The sequence below is a fragment of the Panthera leo genome, chromosome A1 (genome assembly GCF_018350215.1).
Source record: "Panthera leo isolate Ple1 chromosome A1, P.leo_Ple1_pat1.1, whole genome shotgun sequence".
Lineage (NCBI taxonomy): Eukaryota > Metazoa > Chordata > Mammalia > Carnivora > Felidae > Panthera > Panthera leo.
Window position 1 is genome coordinate 216,007,008 of NC_056679.1, and position 23,338 is coordinate 216,030,345.

Consider the following 23,338-nt stretch of genomic DNA (forward strand, 5'->3'; position numbering starts at 1 on the left):
GTGTGGATAAGAGTTTAGCTCTGTTTATCAGCAAATACTGACAAAGTATGGTAGAGCTCAAAAGAAAGTAACGGCTAACTAAAGTAAATGACTAATACCACTTGTTTCCGAAGAAGGAAAATTTCAAATAAAAAAAAAAAAGTGTTAATCACCACTATCAACACTAATCACTAGTATCAAAGAGATAATGCTGAATCATTTTAAATTAATATCTATTAAAATTGGCAAGGTCCCAAAAGAAGGGATGACTATTAACTTTGAAACAGGCTTGCCCAAATTCCACATCTTGGAGATTTGGATATGTTAGAAAAGTATACTTCCCTAAAAGGGAGATGACATATGCTGTAATCTGTACTTAAAGCTTCCAGTTGATTATTTTTTCTTGAAACATCACATATAAAAGGAATTTACCTATGGTGGAGCACTGTACTTTTGACAGTTTAAAAGTTTATAACAGAAAAAAAAATTAAATTCCCTCACTCATTTTTCCATTGGGAAGTATTAATTGACAAATCACTGTGTATGAGGGATTTGTAGGGGAGTCATGATGAAAGAATCCATGTGAATACGTAATATGATTTTTCAAAAGTGCTATTTAAAATGACAATGAAAATTCATTCATTCAACGGAATAAAAATTATGCAGAGAAAATTTAAATACTGAGTGTTTTTGTGTAGGTATGCACAATTCAAGAGCAAATAATACAGATAGATGAAAACTGTGCTTAGTTTTCATCAGTATTTTTTATCAATAATTTTATATGATGAATGAGTCTCATTTGGGGTTAATTTATTTGACTATTTTTCCAGAATACCTGGTCTAGAATTTCAGCAATTATCATCAATTTTTACCTCAAAACCTGTAAATATATAATTTTCTTTAATTTACTCTGGCATTGTAATTGCTGACTGGGAAGCAAAATAAACAGACTGCAGCTAATGCATGCATCTTCTATGCAGGAAAGAAGCCTATGATGATTAATTGTTTTAAAAACCTTACAATAAAATGAGCTGTAACTAAAAAGACGAGGAAAATTTGATCAGCATAAAGTTTAGGGAAAATCCAAAATAAGCATCCATTATAATCCCTTTATTTCCTTAATTGGAAGACAAATGAGAAGATGTGAAAACTACAGTATAAATATGTAGTTAATTACACATAGTGATTAACTTGAAACCACAGAAGAAAAAAATATAGAGATCATTAAATAAGTATATGATACGTGCTTTCGAATAACTTGTTTAAATAATCTACCTGCATTTGCTATATGTTTATAAAAATTTATGCTATATATTACATAGAATATAATATATAGCATATATAGTATAATATATGTATCATCTACATATATATACACATATGAACACATGGTATATGTATGTGTTACATAATAATAATTTATGTTATGGTTATTTTATTTGCTGAAATTTTTTTAAAAAAATTAAAGATTATTTATCATTTTCAAAGAGAGATAGAGAATGAACAGGGGAGGGGCAGAGAGAGAGAGAGAGAGGGAGAGAGAGAATCCCAAGCAGGCTCCACACTGTCAGTATAGAGCCCTATGCAGGCTAGAACCCAGGAACCATGAGATCATGACCTGAGCCAAAATCAAGCATCAGACACTGAACCAACTGAGAAACCCAGGTGCCCTATTTGCTGAAGTTTTTAAAAATATGTTTTCTCTACTGTCTTATATGTCTTCGCAGAGTGTGTGTGATTGTTTGAAAAGAGTAAATACATGTTTACCAAATATTTATATATTCTATCATATATTCATATTCATATAATATTTTTAAGCACTGTGCTAGGGAGATAATAGATACAGAGTTTTATACTTTTATAGGTGATACTAGGAATAGAAGGCTAAAAGAATTAAGAGGTTCATATACAACAGTGTTTGGCCTGTACTTAAATTTCAAATAAAAACATGATGTAAATATTGCTTTGGAAATAAAAATATGAACGGAATTCAAAGACAGGAAAAGCTAAGTTTATTAAGTACCTATTATGGCGAGAAAATATTGCATTAGTACTTTTAAAATATGTTTTAGGGAGGCTATTATTATTTTCTTCATCATGAAGTGAAAGAAATCTGAACCTTGGAGAATTTCAATGACTTCTTGAATTTGATACAGTTAGTGGCTGATACAACCAGAGAGAAAAGGACACGAATGAATTCTAGTTTAGCAAAGCAGTATCTGTCTTTAGCAGGATTGTTGTCCAGACTTTATGTCTTCTATCAGAGTCCTGTGTGTTTTCTCCACTCCATTTCTACTATCCACTGAAATGCACTAGGAAGCAGAGTGATTGCAAAACAAAAATACAAAGATAGTTGGAATCCTGAACCTGTCAGCACCCACGCCCTCACTCTCTTTGAACAAGCAGGCTTGTTGATAGTGGCAATACCCCTTGGAGCTCTATTCTCATATCCCGTAATGGAAATATGACCCAGAAAGCATCCAACAAATAGTCCTATTTACAAAAAGCTTGCTTTGTCTCCATTATACATGACCAGTTATTTCTGTTCCAGTGCCAAGGATAAGTTATATTCATTACAAACTAATCACAAAAGATCAACCTAACCTATATTACGATAAATGTCTACCTTTAATCTTTGATTCTAATTCAAAAATAGATTCTCCCCCTGATGTTACGATAATCATTTTAAAAGTCATTGTTTTTAATCCTTACATAGGGTGTTGTGTTTATAATTAAAATTTGTGTGCGTCATTTTAGCATGTGCATTTGCCTTTTATATATACAATTTAGGAATGGATGGAACTGAGCATATTTCTATGATTTAGTACACTTCCAGTGTACTTTATTGATCATTTAACTTGTTCATTTCATATAGACAAGACTTTTGCACTAAATGTGGTCCACAAATGCTTATGTGTAAACAATGAATAATGGTAAACCACATAAAATGTTGTGATAAATAATACAAATAAAAACAATTCTATTTCAAGTAGTACTGAAATCATAACCATCTTTTGTGATTATGTACTTTCCCAAAAACTGAATATAGATAGGACTGTATAGTAAAGGATTTCATACTGAGAGGGGATCCTTATTTTAGATGAGGTTAAGCATCTTTGATATAGCACTCTCCTCTCACAGTACCAAGTTACTAAGGAATAAAAAGGTTTGATTAAATAAAGCTTGATTAAAGAATGCCTTTATTTCATCCCAGAATTGTACGCCCTAAGGAAAGACCCCAGTTGCCCTATGAAACTCTGACATTCATACCCACGAGTACATCATCCATCTAATTAGATAATGCTGGAAAAATAGACATTAGCACTGTCAACCAACATCTAATATATTTTCTAGTCCACGAGGAATATATTTACATATACTGTTGAATGATATATCGCTCCTTGATTTTAGTAGACTTCCATATTTTGCAACAATTCTATAATGCTTTGCTGGATTATATTTTAGGTATACTGCTTCTCCATAATCCATAATGATACCGGTCAATCTCATCAAATTTCAAAGCCACATAGATGGCATCTGTGAAGGCACACTATAAGTAAATAATCTGGATTAAGATGCTTTCATGTTTATGTTTCAGGGCAGAGCAACACATTTCTGTCCTTATTTCTAGGGTTTACATTAGTTTAAGCACTGTTTTCAAGTATTTAAATTTTGCAATAATTTATGTGTTGCCAACTTGACCCAAGGAGGGAAGTTTTTGCATAGGAGATTTTTAAGTTGTATTTATATGTATTGTATTTATTTTTCAGGAAAGCAAATTATCTTGTGAATAGAATATTTTAGAGTTTATTCATAGTTTGTAGAAAGGGAAAAGTAAGAGTAATATAGGATAAACATTTATTTATTTATTTATTTATTTATTTAATTTTTAAAAAAAAATTATTTTGAGAGACAGGGAGAGTAAACACACACATGCAAATGGGGGAGGGGCAGAGAGAGAGAGAGAATCCCAAGCAGGCTCTGCATTATCAATGTGGAGCCTGACTCAGGGCTCAGTCTCCTGGGACTTGATCTCATGGGGTTTGATCTCACAAACTGTGAGATCATGACCTGAACAGAAATCAGGAGTCAGACCCTTAACCAATTGAGCCACTCAGGTGCCCTAGGATAAACTTTTAAAACTTTGATTATATTTTGCTTTCATGTGTATAATAAATTGCAGAGAATTTACTGGCCAATAAAGCACTTAGCAAAGTACTGATGCCCATAATTTAATAAACTTTCTAATTAAGGATGACTTGTTTTGTTAAAAGGAATATATTCCACAAATATATGCATTAGTCAGTGAAAAGTAAATTGATAGAATACTATTCTGTCTTTCTTCTGCTATAGCAACATTGGGACAGGGTCAAGCAGGGATCCTCAGCCTTTAGCTCAAATCAAGAATCGGCATTTGCCATCAGGAAAAGCACAGATCTTCATTGGTAGCTCATCTCACAGAGGTTAAGAAATAAAAATAAAAATAAATAAAGACATTTTTTTAATATGGGACATATTTTTATTTTTTTTAAATATGGGACATATTAGACCCAAAGACAGGTTTAGTGAAATTAAAGTCAAGGCAAGTTGGAAAATATACATACTGAAGCCAAGGAACCAAAATAAAGAAAAATGTATATATAAAGAGTGAACAACATGTGGAACAAAGCAAAAAGTTTCACTGTGTGTAATTTAAGTTCAAGATGAAGAAGAGAGAGAAAATGAGGCAGAAGCAATCTATCATTAATCAAGAGCTGATGAAACACTAATTCAAAGATTCAAGAAATTCTTTTTTTTTTAATTTTTTCTTTATTTTTGAAGGGGAGAGAGACAGAGTGCGAGTAGGGGAGGGACAGAGAGAGAGGGAGACACAGAATCTGAAGCAGGCTCCAGGCACAGCTCAGCAGGCTCAGCACAGAGACCGATGCAGGGCTTAAACCCAGGAGCCATGAGATCATGACCTGAGCCCAAGTCTGGGGCTCAACCGACTGAGCCACCCAGTTGCCCCAAGGATGCAAGAAATTTTTAAAGGACCTGACAGGATAGATATATAGCACACCCCATATGAATGCATCATAATAGAACAAATGAAAACCTGAATCAGGAAGAAGCTTTGTCTAAAGTGGTCAGAGGCAAAAAAAAAAAAAAAAAGACACATTATATTATTTTCAAAAGAATAACAGTAAGCCTGAAAACTGGCTTGTGAATAGAAAAGATGAAAAGTAGAAGAGAATGAAAAGACATTTTTAATAAACCAAAATTAAAATCAACAAGAAATTATATTCCCAAAACGTCACCCCAAAATCCTTGCAAAATAAAACATTCTTCAAATGAATAAAAAATGAGTATTATTTTTTGCTGTACCCCCCAAAATGTTAATCATCCTTTCAGCAGAAAAAATCATCTGAAAGAGAAATAGGAAAATATAGCATGAAATAAACCACAACACAGCATATGAATATACAGATCAATAAAAAAATGAATATTGACTATAAAAAAGATAAAATAATGCAGAATTAAAATTCATGAGAACAATAATAGCAAAGGCAACAATGAGGCAAATATAATTCAAGTGAACATAGGCTCTAGCATTATGCAAAATAACATAAAATATAATTATTTTAGTTAAAATATAATCCATTTTTTGCATTGTAATCTCCAGACATCCCTCCAAAACATTATTTAAAAAATAAGAAATTACAAGTTAATATACAGAAAACAAAATAATAGTGAAGACTTGAACTTAAAGGGACAAAAGAATATTCAACAACAACAAAAAAAATGACAGGTCAATTACTAAACAAATAGTTTTATGGCCAATATGAACTAAATTATGTAAGTGATTACACAAAATGTAAATGAACGCATATTCAAGTAAAAGGCTGAAATGACCAGAGTAGGTAAAATAACAAAACCCATGGATTTGACATACACAGGAAACATACATAAGGAATGTTGGAGATAAATAAATGGAAAAAGCTGTACTTTTCAAATTCTAACAATAACAACAACAACAAACTGATGAAAATGTGCTTGTATTTAATATAGTAAACTTCAATGTTTTTAAAAGTATCATACCATGTGAACAGAGAATGTAATTAAATTCAGCAGAAATGTTTCACAGTTCTAAATATGTATACACACAATAACATACCTTCAAACACTTAACTGACAGAGTTAAAGTAGATATAGAGAAATCCACAGTCACAAGAAATACTCTTTAAAATAACATATGGGTTGGGGTGCCTGGGTGGTTCAGTTGGTTAAGCAGCTGACTTAGGCTGCTCATGATTCTCATGGTTCATGAATTCAAGTCCCAAGTCAGGCTCACAGACTTTGAGTTCAAGTCCCAAGTCAGGCTCTCAGGTTTTGGATTCTGTGTTTCCCTCTCTCTCTGCCCCTCCCCTGCTCATGCTCACTCTCGCTCTCTCTGAAAAAAATAAGTAAACAGTAAAAAAATAAAAAAAAATAATAACACATGGGCCAAAGCATAAATCACAATGGAAACTAAAAAATGCTTTTACATAAATACAACAAAGGTAGTATATTATATTAATATTTGTCAAATGTCCCTAAAGCAGTATTTAAAAGTTTTTCGATTTAAGGGTATGTATTTATTTTTGGACTGCCATAATAAAATAGCATAAACTTGTGGTTTAAACAACAGGAATTTACTCCTCACATTTCTGGAGGCTGAGAAGTATACAATCAAGGTATTGGCTAATTGGTTCCCTGATTTCTTCTTGATTTCTAGATAGTTACTTTTTTGCTGTTTCCTCACAGAGTAGAGAGAGAAAGAGGAAGGAAGCTCTCTTATGAGGGCACAAATCCCATCATGAGAGCCCCACAGTCATGGCCTTATCTAACCTTAATTTCCTCCCAAGGACTCCACCTCCAAATACCATCACACTGGGTCTAGGGCTTTGTTGGACATGGTCACCCAGAGGACATGACTGCTGGTTACCCAGAGTGCTAGACCTGGCCGGTCAGAAGCTCCTGACCTTCTTCCTTGTGCTAGGAATGTATTTTCCTTCCATTATGCCTGAAGTAGGTATTTCTTCAAGGATGCAGTCTTGAAAAAAATAATGAGTTATTGGGATCATCTGCATATGTTGTATATGTGACTGAATCCTGTTAGGACGTCTCTATAAACTCTTAAGATTCTGGTGAACAAGTGTGGAGATCTAGAGGTCTCACAGTGCCGAAGGCAAATCTCACATATAAGTCCCCTTGCTTATTAAAATCACCACTTACCAATATGGAGTGGTCAGCCCCTTTCTTCTGTCTTTCTTTGCCCTCTATACAGGGGCGAGTTTCAAATTTCATCCTAAGAACTCTTGAGGTTTTTCAACCACAAACTGGTAAAGGAGCCAGAAGACTAAAGAAATGGGTCTTGAGAAAGAGACATCTATGGGGGAAATCTCCAGTTGGCCATCGAACTGTCTGCAGAGTGAGGTGGTCCATATATCTGATGCTTGTGGATCAGCATATGGTATGGAGATACTTCCCAAATGCTGGTGGTTTTTCGAGGAACTGCACAGAGCACACTGTGGCAGGAAAAGGAAACACATGGCTATTATGCAGGCAGTTTGTTGGCCACCAATGCTCAACTAGACGCTAAGCTGACACAGGAGTTCAAACGTTGGAAGAAGAGCTGAGGTTGGAGGATGGTTTGTAGTGTCCATTACTTTGCTGGCTTTGGGGCCAGCAGACAGGTGGGAGAGCAGGCTAGTAAGCCTGAGACCTTAGAGTGCTGTGTTGCAAAGCTAGGAGGGCACAAATGCCATGGAGTGAGGTCCCAGTACTTTTGACTGAGCTTGACTGGGACGCTAAGCAGTGGAATCTCTGGAAAACTTAGGAAGATAAAGAAGGAGGATGTTATAATGATAGGGCAATGGACAGAGTTCCGTGCCATCCGTCACCCTCAAGGCACAGGTGAAGAGCAATCACAGCTGGGGAAGAAAACAGGGAAAATAAAATTTCCTTTCCCTTGGGAGAGAAACAGTCCCAAAGCTAAATCCACAGATTTAAGCTTTTTGTAAAGGCACCATTACATTTCAAGGTACATATTTCTGCATCATTTAATGTTGTCGCAATAATCCTGTACAACAATACACCCCCAGACTTGGCAGCTTAAAACATTGAGCTTTTATTATTGTTCCCAAGAAAAATCTGGCTGACGATGGTGTTTCCAGTCTTAATCTGGTTTCACTCATTCATGCGCAGCCAGATGTTGTCCTCTTAGATGGCTCTGCAGATCTTGGTGGAGTTCTTTGGGGATTTAGTCAAATCTTTAAACTTCAGGCAGCCCAGCCCAGGCTTCTTAGTCTAGAACGGGGACATGATCATGGCAAGGAAGCCCTTTAAAATCTTTTAGGACTTTAAAACTAACACATTGTCGTTTGTTTCCCATTCTACTGACCAAGTTACAAATCTAGTGCAAATTCGAGGGTCGTGGAACTAGATTCCATCCTGATGGCCGGAGCTGAAATTTCACGGGACCAATCCTGCAAATACAGTAACTGGTGGAGAACTGTATCATTTTTATAATGAATTTACCAAAATGTTGTTGGGATGGGGTTTCTTTTGTGAAGGTAGAGAATGGAAGGGAATATGAGAAGCTTCCCTTGCTACTCTTAATGTTATGCTTCTTGTTCTGCATGATGCCTATATGAGTGTCTTCAGTTTGGGAAATTAATGAAGCTATAAACTTCTAATTAGTCTGTTTTCTATATGTGTGTCATACCTCTTTAATAATCACTAAGAAGAAATAAAAAAAATATATTATTGAAGAAGGATAATTCCACACGATGTGAGATGAATAAATTGTCCAAGCTGATGATTCTCTGCACACATGCAGAAATAACATAACCTTTATATTAAAAAAGAATAGCTATGGAGATCTCATGTAGGCCTAAAAGTTTGTTTCAAAAGCAAAACGGCATCCATTGCATTTCTAATAACCTCACAGAGAAGAAGTTTAACAAAAACATATCACTTCAGGTGCATTGCAGTTGGAGTCATCTAAAAGAGAAATCTGTTGTTTATCAGTTTCCCCCAATTGAAATAAACATTTTCAGAGACAGTAATCGATAGTACCTAATATAAATACATTTTTTAAACTACCATTCTGGATAATAATTTATTTACAAACATGAACTAAGCAATTCCTGGGGATAAAGGCAAACACTTGTTTGTTGCAAAAATGAAGGGACATTTAATAAAGTGAACAATATATGAATTACAAATATATAAGATGAGATTAATGGGAGGCATCCTAACTATTCAAGAGTGTAAGTGATTTCAGACCAACAAAGCAAATTATTTTAAGTCTGAGAGAAAAAAGCTTTTCCTCATGAAGACAGTTGATATCTACTCCTAGCAAGAAAAGCCCAAGGTCATGTATGGGTTCAAGATTCAAACTTACTTCATCCCATTTCACATGGACCCCTGTCTTCCTAATAAATCATGTAAAATTCCCTTGACATACCTAAATAGGCCACAATGTTAACTGATTTTTAACTCTGCCAGACCTGTAGCTGCAAAAAATTAAAGAAGTTTTCGGACGCTCAGCATTTCTTTGTCCTTCCCCTGGGCTGAGATTTTAAATCTCAAGAGTTTACTCTAAGAGTTACTCAGAAGCATTAGAAACAACTAGCCTTTTTCAATTCCATTTCTACAGGATATAGTAGCTGCCACGTAGGCGCCTAAATTCTAGTACATCTTTTCATCTACTTGGAATAGACGTAGAAATATGGCCAAATGCACAGCTATATATTGATCATGGGCGGTGCCAGTTACTTTACCCTGATCATACAAGTTCAAGTTCATACTAAGCTAGACCAATATATAATTAAATGCCGTGAACATAATTGCCAGAATGGGCCAAAAATTACCCTCAATATTGGCATTTGATGATTAGTAATAATAATAATAATAATAATAATAATAATGATAATACACTTTCAGTGTGATACTGAATGGCAAGAGTAAAATATGTAGACTCAGACTCTAATTGTTGTAATCTTTTGAAATATAATTTTGTTGGGTTTTAAGGGAAAATCATTCAGTAAGGCATTTTAGAGCATAATGGGAATTTTTAGTGTAAATCTTGTAGGTAGGAAAAACATGATTCAACTACCTAATTACATTCTTGTAGTGAGTCAAAAAGAGAAGAAACTTGAGTTAAAACTGGAAATGACTCAATTTGTGGTTCTGGAACACTATTATGAATTTTCTTTCTTTTTTCACTCTGATTTAATAATCTGCAAAAACATTCATTAAAAGCAAACATCATAATTATCACTTGATACAGTGAACATACTTGATAGAAACAGTAACCTCTTCCACTTGCTACATTATAAATCTCAATTTATCATTTAAGATCTGGTACTAATGTATCTCCCCCTGAGATGGATACATTTTCTTCCTTAAATGGCTCCAAAAACACTTTATAAAAATTTGTTTTTAATTTTTTTCACCTTGTACTGTTACTGTTTACGGATATTCTTACATTTCTTCTCTTCCCACCCTAATATAGTGAATAGAATATGGAATATATAAATCAAAATTAATATAATAAAGAAAATTTTGTAAGCTTACTTTTTTATAAAAATAACTTGGAGGAAAGATGTGAAATGAAAATAATTAAATCAATGGTGGCGATGTTACATATGTGTAGGTATATGTGTAAAAGTACCTACAAATATAATTAAAAAATGATTAAACATCAGAGATTTTTTTTTTTAGTTTATTTATTTTGAGAGAGACAGAGACAACACAAATGGGGGAGGGGCAGAGAGAGAGGAGAGAGAGAATCCCAAGCAGTCTCCTTGTTGTCAGCGCAGAGCCCAATGCAGGGCTCAAACTTAAGAAACCATGAGATCATGGCCTGAGCTGAAATGACGAGGAGGGAGCTTAACCAACTGAGTCACCCAGATGCCACTAGATATATTTAAAAAAAAAAAACAACTTTAATGTTTTATTTATTTTTGAGAGAGAGAGAGAGAGAGAGAGAGCCTGACGCGTGAGGTTTGAACTCGTGAATCTTGAGATCCTGACCTGAGCTGAACTTGGGCACTTAACTGACTGAACCACCCAGGTGCCCTCACCTTAGAAATCTTTTTAAATAACAATTACTAAACTAACCCCATTAAATCATATTTTCCAGAAATAGAACATTATAAAATATAATTGGGTCAGGGACATGGCTGACTCAGTAGGTTAAGCGTCAGACTTCGGCTCAGGTCATGATCTCGTGCTTCGTAAATTCGAGCTCCACATCTGGCCCTGTGCTAACAGCTCAGAGGCTGGAGCCTGCTTCGATGTCTCCCTCTCTTTCTGCTCCTCCCCTGCTCATGCTCTGTCTCAGTCTCTGTCTCTCTCTCTCTTTCAAAATTAAACATTAAAAAAAGAAAATGAAAATAGAATTAGGATACAAACCAAAATAAAATACAGATACATCTATATTTACGTATGTATAGGTTTATACATAGTTATTTATTTCTTACATGTGCACAATATGTATTAATTTTATGTGTATTGTACATACACATATACATACATACATACATACATACATACATGTGTGTGTGAGATAAAGGCAAGTATATATTGCTTATTGTTTATGTAGAGAGTGTCCTCTATAATAAAATATCTCTATTTCTTAACTGGATAATGTCTACATTTGATTAGCACTGTTTAATGATTATCAAACCCCCAATAAGGGAGGTGTTTTTACTAAATTAGTGATTGTGTTGGGAAATATGAGTCCTCTTTTCTCCTGAAAATTCCACAAGTTATTAAGCTGGGTAAGACACACCAGGAGCCTTTATGAGTTTTTATTTTATTATCCTTTTAAATTTTGCTTTTGTATAAATGGATATCAAAAAACTAGCCTTATGTATACACATTTGAAATGAAGAATTTTGACATTACATAAACCACTGAGCCTGCATTTAAATAGCCACTGAAACCTTGACTCTTTAATAGGTGGTTAGTCATTCCTGCAAATAAGATTTTTCATTTTGATTCAATACAGCCGTCCTTTCCACAAAAGCCTACATTTCAGAACTTCTGATGGATTTGGCAGATCATTGAGAATTGCACTATATGAATTGAGAAATGTAGTAAATGTGTATTATATTTCATTGTCATTTTGTATAAATAATTTTAAATATGTGTGTCTTTTCTAAAAGATAATTGCATTATAAATATTTGCACTTAAAATTATAATTTCTTATGAATTATTCAAGAAAAAAAATGTATAATATTTTTGAACAGCCAAAAAGAATTTCCCTGTAGTTACTTAAATCAAAAACGACAAAATACATTTCCTTCAAACTTCCTGAATTATTTTATTCTAGGTTAAGAACCAGCATGATGAAGTTTATCCCCAAAGGTACTCAGTGGAAAAGCTATAAGCCATGGAAAATGGGGTTTAAATTCAAAGTGCCATCTCAGAAAGCATAATAAAAATAGATTTTCAGTCTGCCCCAAACACAAATAGTAATGCCATAAAATATGAAATATTGGGAGTATGGTATTGCCATCTTTAATTTTTATAGTGGGGTTTTTCTCAGATCTTCCTCTATGCTAGAAAATAACCTTATATCCTGTGAAAGTCATCCGCTTCTCTCAGCAGACCTAGAAACTTGGATGAAGTCTCAAAATATGTGAATATAAATATGTGGTGATTTTGAAGATTAGACCACTGCAAATTATATTACTATACAAATAATTTAAGATGACAGAAATAATTGGGAAGGATCACTTGAAATGGCCCTTTCATGGAATAATTCAATCTAAATATAATCAACAAGGATTGAATTGAAAAGACCCAGACTGATAGACTTTATTTTATGGCTATAAGAACCCATTTCTTACCACTGGAAAACACTCAATCAAGGAGAAATCTCACATGTAGGCTACAGTGATTCATTGTTGCATCATTTTGCTCTGTCTACGGCTTGAAGTGACTCATCTGAATGAGGATTTTAGGTAGGGTTCAGAGAATGGGATTGGATCCACCTATAATAAGTATATTTGACCCTGAGTTTCCAGACCTATAACCAGAGTAATTGTGTGCCTGTGTGCACATGTATGTGTGTATTTTTGCGTGTATGTGTTTACCATGTTCTATCAGGGCACGACTCTATGATTCATTCCTTTGTTGCCGCGGCACCTTGTCTCATTCTTTCCCTGACACCCATTTGTATAACATATATCATAAAGTCGTGTGATTTTTCCTTAACAAATACCAATAAACGCCTATGTTGCAAAACTCAAACAAAGCAGATTTGCGTTTTCAAGTCTCATCGTAATCACACATGTCAATAGTAACAGCGGCTCTGATACTATTTATGATGACCGAGTTCATGATAAACTTGCACTTGTGTTTTATTCAGTGAAATGGTTTCGGTTAAAGGGTGGGGAATTTTACATCATGGGGACTGCCATTTTCCATATTTCCATATTTCCATATTTCCATTAATTTGAAGGCTAGTTATTGTATATCAAATCCGGGCCTTATGGAATGTATAATCTGGTGGATTCCAATGAAAATAGTTGTAGTGAATTCCAAAAGAAATGATTCTCATTTTACATGGCTAATTAAGATTCTTCCTCAATTGTTCTTTAGTTATGTCACTAAATCTTTAGGTTGCAGCCAAAACAATTTTTTCAGGGGAGACAATTTCTTGTCTTTTATGTCCATATACTATTGAAATGTCTGCTCTTCATGAAAACAGTTTCTCTGATTACAGATTTGTACCAAGCATCTAGAGTAATAAAGGTCAAATAATACACATTATATTATAAGGCAAGGGCTCTGGCTGCCAGGAAGTAGAGTTCTGCTTCCTATTGGTTTGGGTCTACTAACTCTGAGGACTTGTTTTATGTGGCTTTCCTATAGGGAGTAGTTTCCAAATAGAGGCCACTCCGTTGGAAAGCAATCTCAAGATCAATTTGGTACACACAGGGAGTGGATCTGAAGTTGCTTAAGAGCTCAACATTATTGGCCTCCTATTTGGAACATGCTAACTCATTTTGTTGGACATATTGAGACTAGGAATGTGATTTAAATTGCCCCCCGCCTCAGGCGCCTGGGTGGCTCAGTCGGTCAAGTGGCTGACTTCGGTTCTGGTCACGATCTCGCGGTCCGTGAGTTCCAGCCCCGCGTTGGGCTCTGTGCTGACAGCTCAGAGCCTGGAGCCTGTTTCAGATTCTGTGTCTCCCTCTCTCTGGCCCTCCCCTATTCATGCTCTGTCTCTCCCTGTCTCAAAAATAAATAAAACGTTAAAAAAAAATTAAAAATAAATAAATAAATAAATAAATAAATTGCCCCCCGCCTCTTAAGGAGGAAAAGTGAAGTCTTAAACAGGGATGGTTTAATGCAATCATCACATACAGACATTCATATTTTTATGATTTTGTGCTCTTTACCCTGACCTAAGAATAGGGATGTTTCTGGTATGACAGCCACCTGCACATTTCCAAGATTTCAAATGTCCTATAAAGTTTATAAATTGATTATAAATCCTCAGATTCTATAATCTCTGGGGCCCCAATGAAAAAAAAATGTTTTGATGCAATGTTTTAAGGGCATAGAAAATTCTTCTTTTTGTTGTTAGTTTCATTTATATGTTAATTAATTAATCAATATTTAATGTTTATTTTTTTAGAGAGAGAGTGCGAGTGGGGAAGGATCAGAGAGAGAGGGAGACACAGAATCCAAAACAGGATCCAGGCTCCGAGCCATCTGCACAGAGCCCGACGCGGGGCTCAAACTCATGAACCCTGAGATCATGACCTGAGCTGAACTCAGAAGTTTAACTCACTGAGCCACCCAGTGCCCCCCTGTGTTAATTCATTTTAATATTTGCATTTAGCACCTACTATATGCCAGGGAATCTCCTAATGGTGAGGGTATAGTGACAAGCAAAATAATAAACACTTTGTTTTTCAGAGCTTATTTTCCCTAGAGAAAAATAACATACAGGTAAATGAGTAATATACATCACTTTAATATTGGCAAGTGCAAAGGAAAAAATAAAGCTGTGAAAAATTGTAGAAAGTTAAGTAGGATGTAATTTTTGATAGAATGTACATGGAATATACTTGATATTTAAGATGAAAAGAAAATGATTTAGGAAGCCATGCAAAGAAATGCAGATAACAGTAGAAATAAATGTCATTATATTCACCAGATTGGTAAACTTACGAAGCTGATAGCGATTTTACAAAGCCATAACACCTAGTCCTGTCAGGAATCTGGGTAAAAGGATATACTTACAGTTTGCATGAATGCCACTTGTTACAGTTTTCTAGAAGCAATCTGGCATTGTAAATCATAGTTAAAATACACATACCCTTCATATGCGCAATCTCGCTTTTTAAATTTCTTTCTATAGAATTATGTACATGCGTGTATGTGTATGTACATGCATAAAAACATGTTAAATGTAATCATGCTTCATAGAAAAAAATAAAACAGAATTATTTTGAGGGGCTAGCAATGAAGGATTAACTGAGTAAAATGTGTTACATGTGCTCTATGAAGTATCAGTTAGTCAGTAGTAATAATGAATTAAAGCTATAGCAGTTGCCTTTAAGACATCTCCATGTTGTGTTTTCAGTTATTTCCATTGAGTCAAGATTGTATTCTTCTCTTGTCTATGATTTTGGAGCATTAATTCTGAAACAATAACTTTCACCCAGACCCTGTGATATCTCTAGGTCCTCATTACCCTAATTCAGAGGATTGGTACTTAAATTATAATATGGCAAGAATGAGAAGAGTAAACCATTATGTCAAGCCAATATGAATGGACATATTGTGATTTAGATCAATGGATAGAAAACTGAAGCCTAAGAAATGTGACAATGTGATATTCTGAGTGTACATATGCAGTATTCAGACTATATGTCTATAAATATTTCTGAGTGCAACTTAATGTGCAACAAATGGGAAAATATATGTTTTTAATGGGAAATGTTAACCCCAAAACCTACCCTAGTTATGAATTGCAGGGAATCAGGGAGTCCTAGCTGAAGAATTGATTCTAAAGAATCAGAAATAATTAGACGGAAAGAAAAAAAAAGAAAAAGGAAAAAAAAGGAAAGTTAATAGAGATTGTAAGAAGAATGTAAAGAAAGTCACATAGGAACCAGAAGTTAAGATATTGAAGGAACCCAAGGTTTATGTGAGTGGCCTTCGAGGGATATAGATGGTAGTATAATCTACCGTGGTTATGAAGAAACAAGTTTTTGAGGGAGACTCTCGGGTTTGTGAGAAAGGGCTGGCTAGACATTAAACGCGGGCTGATTTGTTTTTCATTGGAACTGAATGTGGTGTTAGGGCACATGGGTGGCTTTCTCCACATCAGCAAGAAGGCTGTTTTGCCTTTCTTTATCTTTTGTGTGTTCACTGGAGTGGCACTTTTAATTTCCGTCGAAGACTTTCTTTTGTATTCAAACTTGGCGAACTGGTAGAAGACCTAGCTTTTGGCCTATCTTGGCTTTCAACATGCCTTTCTCACTAAGCTTAACCATCTGTAGCTTTTGATTGAAAGTAAAGAGACAGGAGACTTTTCCTCTTCCTTGAACAGGTAGAGGCCATGTTAGGGTTACTAACTGGCCTCATGTCAATATTGTTGTCTCTCAGGAAATAGGGAAGCCTGAAGAGAAAAGGAGGAACAGCCAGTCAGTGGAGCCATCAAAACACATACATTTGTCACATACTTTTACCCTCTGATATGGGCACAGCTCATGGCATTCCCAAAGCTATTACAATAGTAGGATCAAAGATCACTGTTCACAGATCACCATGACAAATATAATAAGAAAAAAGTCTGAAATATTATGAGGATTACCAAAATATGACAGAAAGACATGAAGTGAGCAAAACGCTATTAGAAAAATGAGGCCAGGGGCGCCTGGGTGGCTCAGTAGGTTAAGCGTCCGACTTCGGCTCAGGTCATGATCTCGCGGTCCGTGAGTTCGAGCCCCGCGTCGGGCTCTGTGCTGACAGCTCAGAGCCTGGAGCCTGTTTCAGATTCTGTGTCTCCCTCTCTCTGACCCTCCCCTGTTCATGCTCTGTCTCTCCCTGTCTCGAAAATAAATAAAATGTTAAAAAAAAAAAAAAAGAAAAATGAGGCCAATAGACTGACTCAATACGGATTCCCCACAAACCTTCAATTTGTAAAAATCACAATTTCCTGCAATAAATATAATACATCGTGCAACACAATGAAGTACGCCTCCATATTCCCTGTTCTGAGCCCATGCATGCAGGTCAAAGTTGTTAAAGTAAGAAGACAACAAACATTCCATGTGTACATAGTAGATTAAATTAATTACATATACGAGGGTTGCATGTAAGCGTTAAGTTATTTTCCCCCAATTGTTTATCACATTTCACATAAAAAAATAAATATAAAATTATCTTTTGGAGACAGACCTTTCAAATTGACATTATTTTGACATGTGGATCTGAAAATCTGTTTTTGTATCCCAAATCCTTTATGATGTGTGAAGTTTCTACTTACAAAATTATATTTATTCAAGTGAAAATATTTGCTGGACATTTTTAGTCTGAGTGTTTTTCAAATCCATTACATACTATTTTGAGAAACGGTAAGAAAATATGCAGTCAATGTAATTTCCTGGACGACGATGAAGCAACTTGACACTTCCATCAACTGTAGATCATGCTTGATATAGTCACCATTCTTACTTTATTCGAAGCAATGAACTTTTCTCAAACATTTAAATTTCTGAAATATGTGCATTTTGAAAAAGAGAGGCACATCCTTCTCCGGCCTTGAAGAAAAGAGGAAAGCCTGTTTTTGTTTCACTTTGTATCAGGGTGTCTGAAATAATTGTGCTTCAACACCCCTTTGAAAGAAAGAGGACTTTGCATTCTCCTCCATCAACTGAAAGCAATGAAGCATCACAAAATCTGCCCATTCTATTAATAGATTTGCAACTGAAGCAAAAGAGATTCAAGGCCTTTTTAGATCTTGGAGAATTTTACAACAGTATCCCCAGCAAAAGACCGTAGGAAAGAGTACACCAACAAATTATACTTTTTATGGGATAGGAGATTTAGTGTGTTTATCAAAATCTTTATACCATGTGACTTTTTTTTTAAATTTCTGAAGCTAACAACACAATGCAGAAATTCACCTTTGCCCTGTATTTTTTAATTAAGAAAGAACAACATTTAAATATCAGCATTCTTAAGAGAAAAAAAATGAACATGTTAATAATTCAAGAACATACAATTTGAAATGATTATAAAAACTAATTTGGATTTCTCTCCCATGACTGTAACATAATTTATTAGTTGTCAAAATAAAAACTTGTTTTGGGGGAAATAATGAGTTTAAACTATATCAATCAATTCTGTTTTTACCCAATTTCTCAAATATACATGCAAGCAAATCAACCAAACTTTGTAAAGCTTGAACTTAATATAATTATGGAAAGTACCTAAATATTACATCTTGGACGGCTCTGCAAAAATCCCAAAACTTAGCACAACTATCCAGCATATACTAGTGGCTGAAGATGAAAGATTAACAAAAATATAGATTGAATTGTGTTGTCTCATATGAAATAGGATATTAATAAATTATGATTTCTAGTGGGTATTTGATTTTTCCTTTTCACATTTGTTCTCTTTTCTCACTAGCCAAAGGTTAGTGTTGGGTGAGATGGAATTAAATCCGGTCGACAACTGTGAGGGTGGTCTCAAAGGGATTAAATTTATGACTATCAACCCAGGCTATGCAGCAAAGTGTCTGAAAAAAAATTTTTTAACTATTCAGATTTAGGTTATTGTTAATATAAATATCCTGACAATAGTATACCTTCAGGGATTGAGCAAGGCAGGAGGAAATTTCTAGGGTCAATATACTTTGCAATGTTCACATGATTTTAATAAGAAGCCCACACTGAAAACCATTGCACTTAAACTATTCAAGATAGTCGCATCAATATTTTCGTGGTGATCGGTTCAGTATAGGCTTTCCTAAACCCATCAATGGGATGAGATGTGATATCTAGTCTGCAAAATCTGATTCAAAAGTGAAAATCAGTGTGCGACTCGGAACATTATCTGATAAGTCTGGAGCACAAATTGTTTTCCTTGCTCTCATGAATTTGTGTGTAAATATAGAACATGAAATTGTTTCAGTAACTCAGAGGACTAAGCCCGCACAAGGAGTGATGAAATCCCAAGAGAATCACAGAAATGTTAATTTCGTCTGAATAGGCATCACTTGCAGTGTATCTAACCTTGACCATTTCCAGTTGAGCCAACAGCAAACACCCTTCTTCCTTCTCTCCCTCTTTGATTTAAGTGACTATTCTCCTAACATTAAAATTAAATTACCTGATTTAAAAAGAAAAATTCTTAGGCCTTATCTTGTCATTTAATTTTGCTGTTAATTTGCTTGAATCCTACATGCTATGCTCATTCTTAATTATAAATTGTATCTTATTCCTTCATGAGGACTGCTATATTTAATCTGGCCAGAAAAGAAAGCTACTCAAACATAGTACAGAATAAGAATCTGTAGTAATCTGACAATATGTCAGTAGCAAAATAGAAGGATCCCTTCCATAGTCAGAAAGTACATAGATACTTGAGAAGATTGCATTTTATTATCACCTTTATTCACCAAGATATCTGACATTTGATCTGTTTCACTGAGAAAAAACACAGAAATAAATATACGAAGTTAAATTATACACTTATAAATGATTTCTTACCTCAAAATAACTGTAATATTATTTAATTGAAAATTTTTTTGTGAAATTATTAGAGTATAAAATAATTACTAAAAATAATTGTCTTTCTATGTAAGTAACAAATATAACAAATTATTACATAAAAAACAAGTTTAAAAATATAAATTTGCTCACCATATGTATGACAATTAAAAATATATTATATATATATTTATATCTATTATATAGAGAGAGAAAGAGACAGAGACAGAGACATACAGTAAAATTATAGAAGCTTTAAGAAAAAGAGTGTTTTTTAAATATGTAGATGTGCATGGCATCAGAAAATGATCCATAATAAATGATCCATAATAAAATACATTACCTGATTTTCACATACCACCAAGAACTAAAAAAAGTAACTAAAAATTAAACTGAGTGAAATATTTGCAATAAATAGACACATACATTAGTATCACTAAGCCTGATTAACTGGGATATGTTCAGAAGATATCAAGAGATATTTTGGAAAAAATGATAATAAATAGAATTTACACTATTCGTTTTTGTAATAAAACACAATTTCTCCAAGAAGATACTCTTTTCAGTTATGGAAATTATGATATTTATGTTATAATTTAACATTATTATATTATAAGTAAAGTTTTCAGGAGACAGATATTCTCTTACACTGTGGCAAAAGTCTATGCCAATAAAACTGAGTAAAATGAGGGGAGTCTGGGTGGCTCAGTCTGTTGAGTGTCCAACTTCGACTCAGGTCATGGGCTCAGGTCATGATCTCTCAGTTGACGAGTTCGAGCCCTGTGTAGGGCTCTGTGCTGATAGCTCAGAGCCTGGAGCCTGCTTTGGATTCTATGTCTCCCTCTCTCTGCCCCTCCCCTACTCATGCTCTGTCTCTCTCTGTCCCAAAAATAAATATAACCATTAAAAAAAAAGATTAAAACTGAGTAAAATGAGACAATCGGTAATACATATTATATAATCCCATCAATTATATACTTTGACTTGCTCCATTCCCTGTATTGTGTGTTATTATAGAACCCACACATATGTACCTACACATAATTTCTCTGAGTTTAGATTATACATGATTGATTTTTATACGGCTTATCCATATTTTTGAAATTATCTACTATATCATATCTTTAACTTGTATTCAAAATGAGCTATCAAAATGAATTATTCCTTCCCTTTGACTCTTATATCAACTATGTCAGTCTATCTCTAGATTCTACCTCCAAATTATGTTTGATTCTATTATTTTCTTTCCATTTTCATGGTTTCTTTCTTAATCCAGGCTCGTACTATTTTTAATTTAGACAACAGCTAAATCACTCACCTGCCATCTTCATCTAACTTTCCAATTCAATTCTGAGAATCTCATCAGTTCAACATACTGTCTTAAGTCGATGCATGCCTTAGTAAACCGGGCAGGCAAGGTCCCCGACTTCATGTAATTTAGCATTCGGTAATTCAGACAATATAGAAATAAACTACAGGAATATATTGATAAATATCTTATTTTGCACTGAGTAATGTGTTGTGAATTTAACTAAAATGGATATTAAAGAAAGGTGAGTGGGGGGATGGAAAAATAGATAAAAGGGATTAAGAGGTGCAAACTCCCAGTTATAAGATAAATAGGTCAAGGAAATGAAAAGTACAGCATGTGGAAGGTAGTCAGTAATATTGTAATAGCATTGTGTGGTCACAGAGAGTGATGGCACTTATCGTGGTGAGCAATGAGTGATGTGTAGAATTGTCAAATATGTTGTATATCTGAAATAGTGTACATCAATTATACTTCAATGAAAAAGTCATGTCAGATAAAAATAAATTCAGCAAAAGACTTCATCTAAAACTTGAAAGATATAAAGGCATAAAACATGCATATGCATTAGCAATTGATTTCATGTACATAAAACAGTATGCCAGTTGTCTGTAGTTTTGCACGTACTAGTGTGATCAGGTATCAGTGTGTCTAGAAATTATCAAGTAAAGAGTGAGTGGTATTTGATATGTTTAGAATAATAAAAAAAATGTCAGAATATGAACGGTTTGATAGGCTATCTTAAGGGAATTATTTATACACATTTTCTAAAAACGATGGAAAGTCTTTAAGTACATTAAGAGGAGGCGGGATGAAGCCATTCTAGTCCATTTTCACAAATCATTCCCACCCCAGAAAAATACATGTGCAATTCTATTAACGTTCTTTGATGGGCATTATGTATTTTGTGTTATTACTCACTTAGTTTTCATTCTCAGAAATCATTAATTTTAATAGAATCTACTTTTTAGATGTGGGGAACTTTTTTTTTTCTTTTTTGCTTCTGGGTTTTTGTTTGTTTATGAATTCTGTATTACCATTGTTGACCTGTAGACAAAATTTCTCCAAATTTAATGTTTTAGTTTTACATTATTTTGAATTGGTTCACCTCTTTTAGGAAATTCATATTAAATAGGTGACATGATAAGTAACATCTTTTGATTATTTTCTCTTTTCTTTCATCTTCCTTAGTATTCTTTCTTTAGGAGATGCGACATCTAATTTTCTAAGTAACTTAATGGAAACCAGTCATTTACCTTAAAATCAAAATTACAGAACGTCAGGAGCACTCTTGTATTTAGATGTGTGTGGTAGATGGGAGTCTGCCTGATTCACAGACCGCTGAGTAAAGCCAATTAGATCTGTTAGTTTCTTGGTTGGATTTTTCTTCTTTAACAGGTGTGGGGGCAGCAGGAGGCTGAAGGAGACTTCCTGCAGCTTTGGGGGCAATGAGGAACACGGGAGTGGCACCCATGGACCCTTTGCCGTTCTCACCATTTCCAAGGGCCATTGGTTAAGTTCCTTTCAGTTCTGACTTCCATCTTCTTGGTATGGAGCTTCATATCTAGCTGGCTTTCTACAGCTCCTTGTTTGATTGGAAGCCCCAGCCCTTGGTTCTATCCCCAGATTTCATGTTGAGAACTGCTGGTGGCAGCTGTAGTTCCCCTTTTGCTTGGAATTAGCCTGTGGCTGTCATTATTTGGGATTTGCTGGTACAATCCTTCCACAAACCCCAGAGTCCACATCTGGGGAACTGTTGGTGGTTACCAGCTAAAGCTGGACTGGGTCTGGGATCAGATTGGGTTCAATATGGGTTGGACTGAATCCAGTGGGAGTGAATATTATAAGGAATCTCAAAAGTCAATAAATCCGCAGAGAATGGTGGTCACAGGTTGAGATTTTCAAGTTCTTAGAGTGTTTGCTACGTCAGAAAGATTTACACGATAGGCCCTTTAACATATTAATTTGGCTCTGGGACGCCCAAAGGTATAGCTGACATGAATGGAATTCTTTATGTCCAAAGAGTTGAGTGTGCCACTATCCAGCATACCCGCAAATTTTATATTTAAGAACTATGATCCAGAAGCTGCATCTATCTAGCAAAATGGTAAAACTTTACTAAAATAATCTTGAATTACACTGGCCATTTTGTGAAATGTCCCAATTGGGCAAGATCACTCATTTAAGAAATGCATTTAAAAGCAAGGGATCCCACCTTGAACAAACAGAATGGTGTGCCTACTTTAATTGGTATGCAGAAGCTTCTAAAAGCCT

At 34.7% G+C, this 23,338-nt stretch overlaps 1 pseudogene; it reads right to left on the reverse strand.

Moving 5' to 3' along the window:
- LOC122198574 overlaps positions 1 to 22,574 on the reverse strand; it is a 124,603-nt pseudogene extending 102,029 nt beyond the window's left edge.
- Between the last annotated feature and the right edge of the window lie 764 nt (positions 22,575 to 23,338).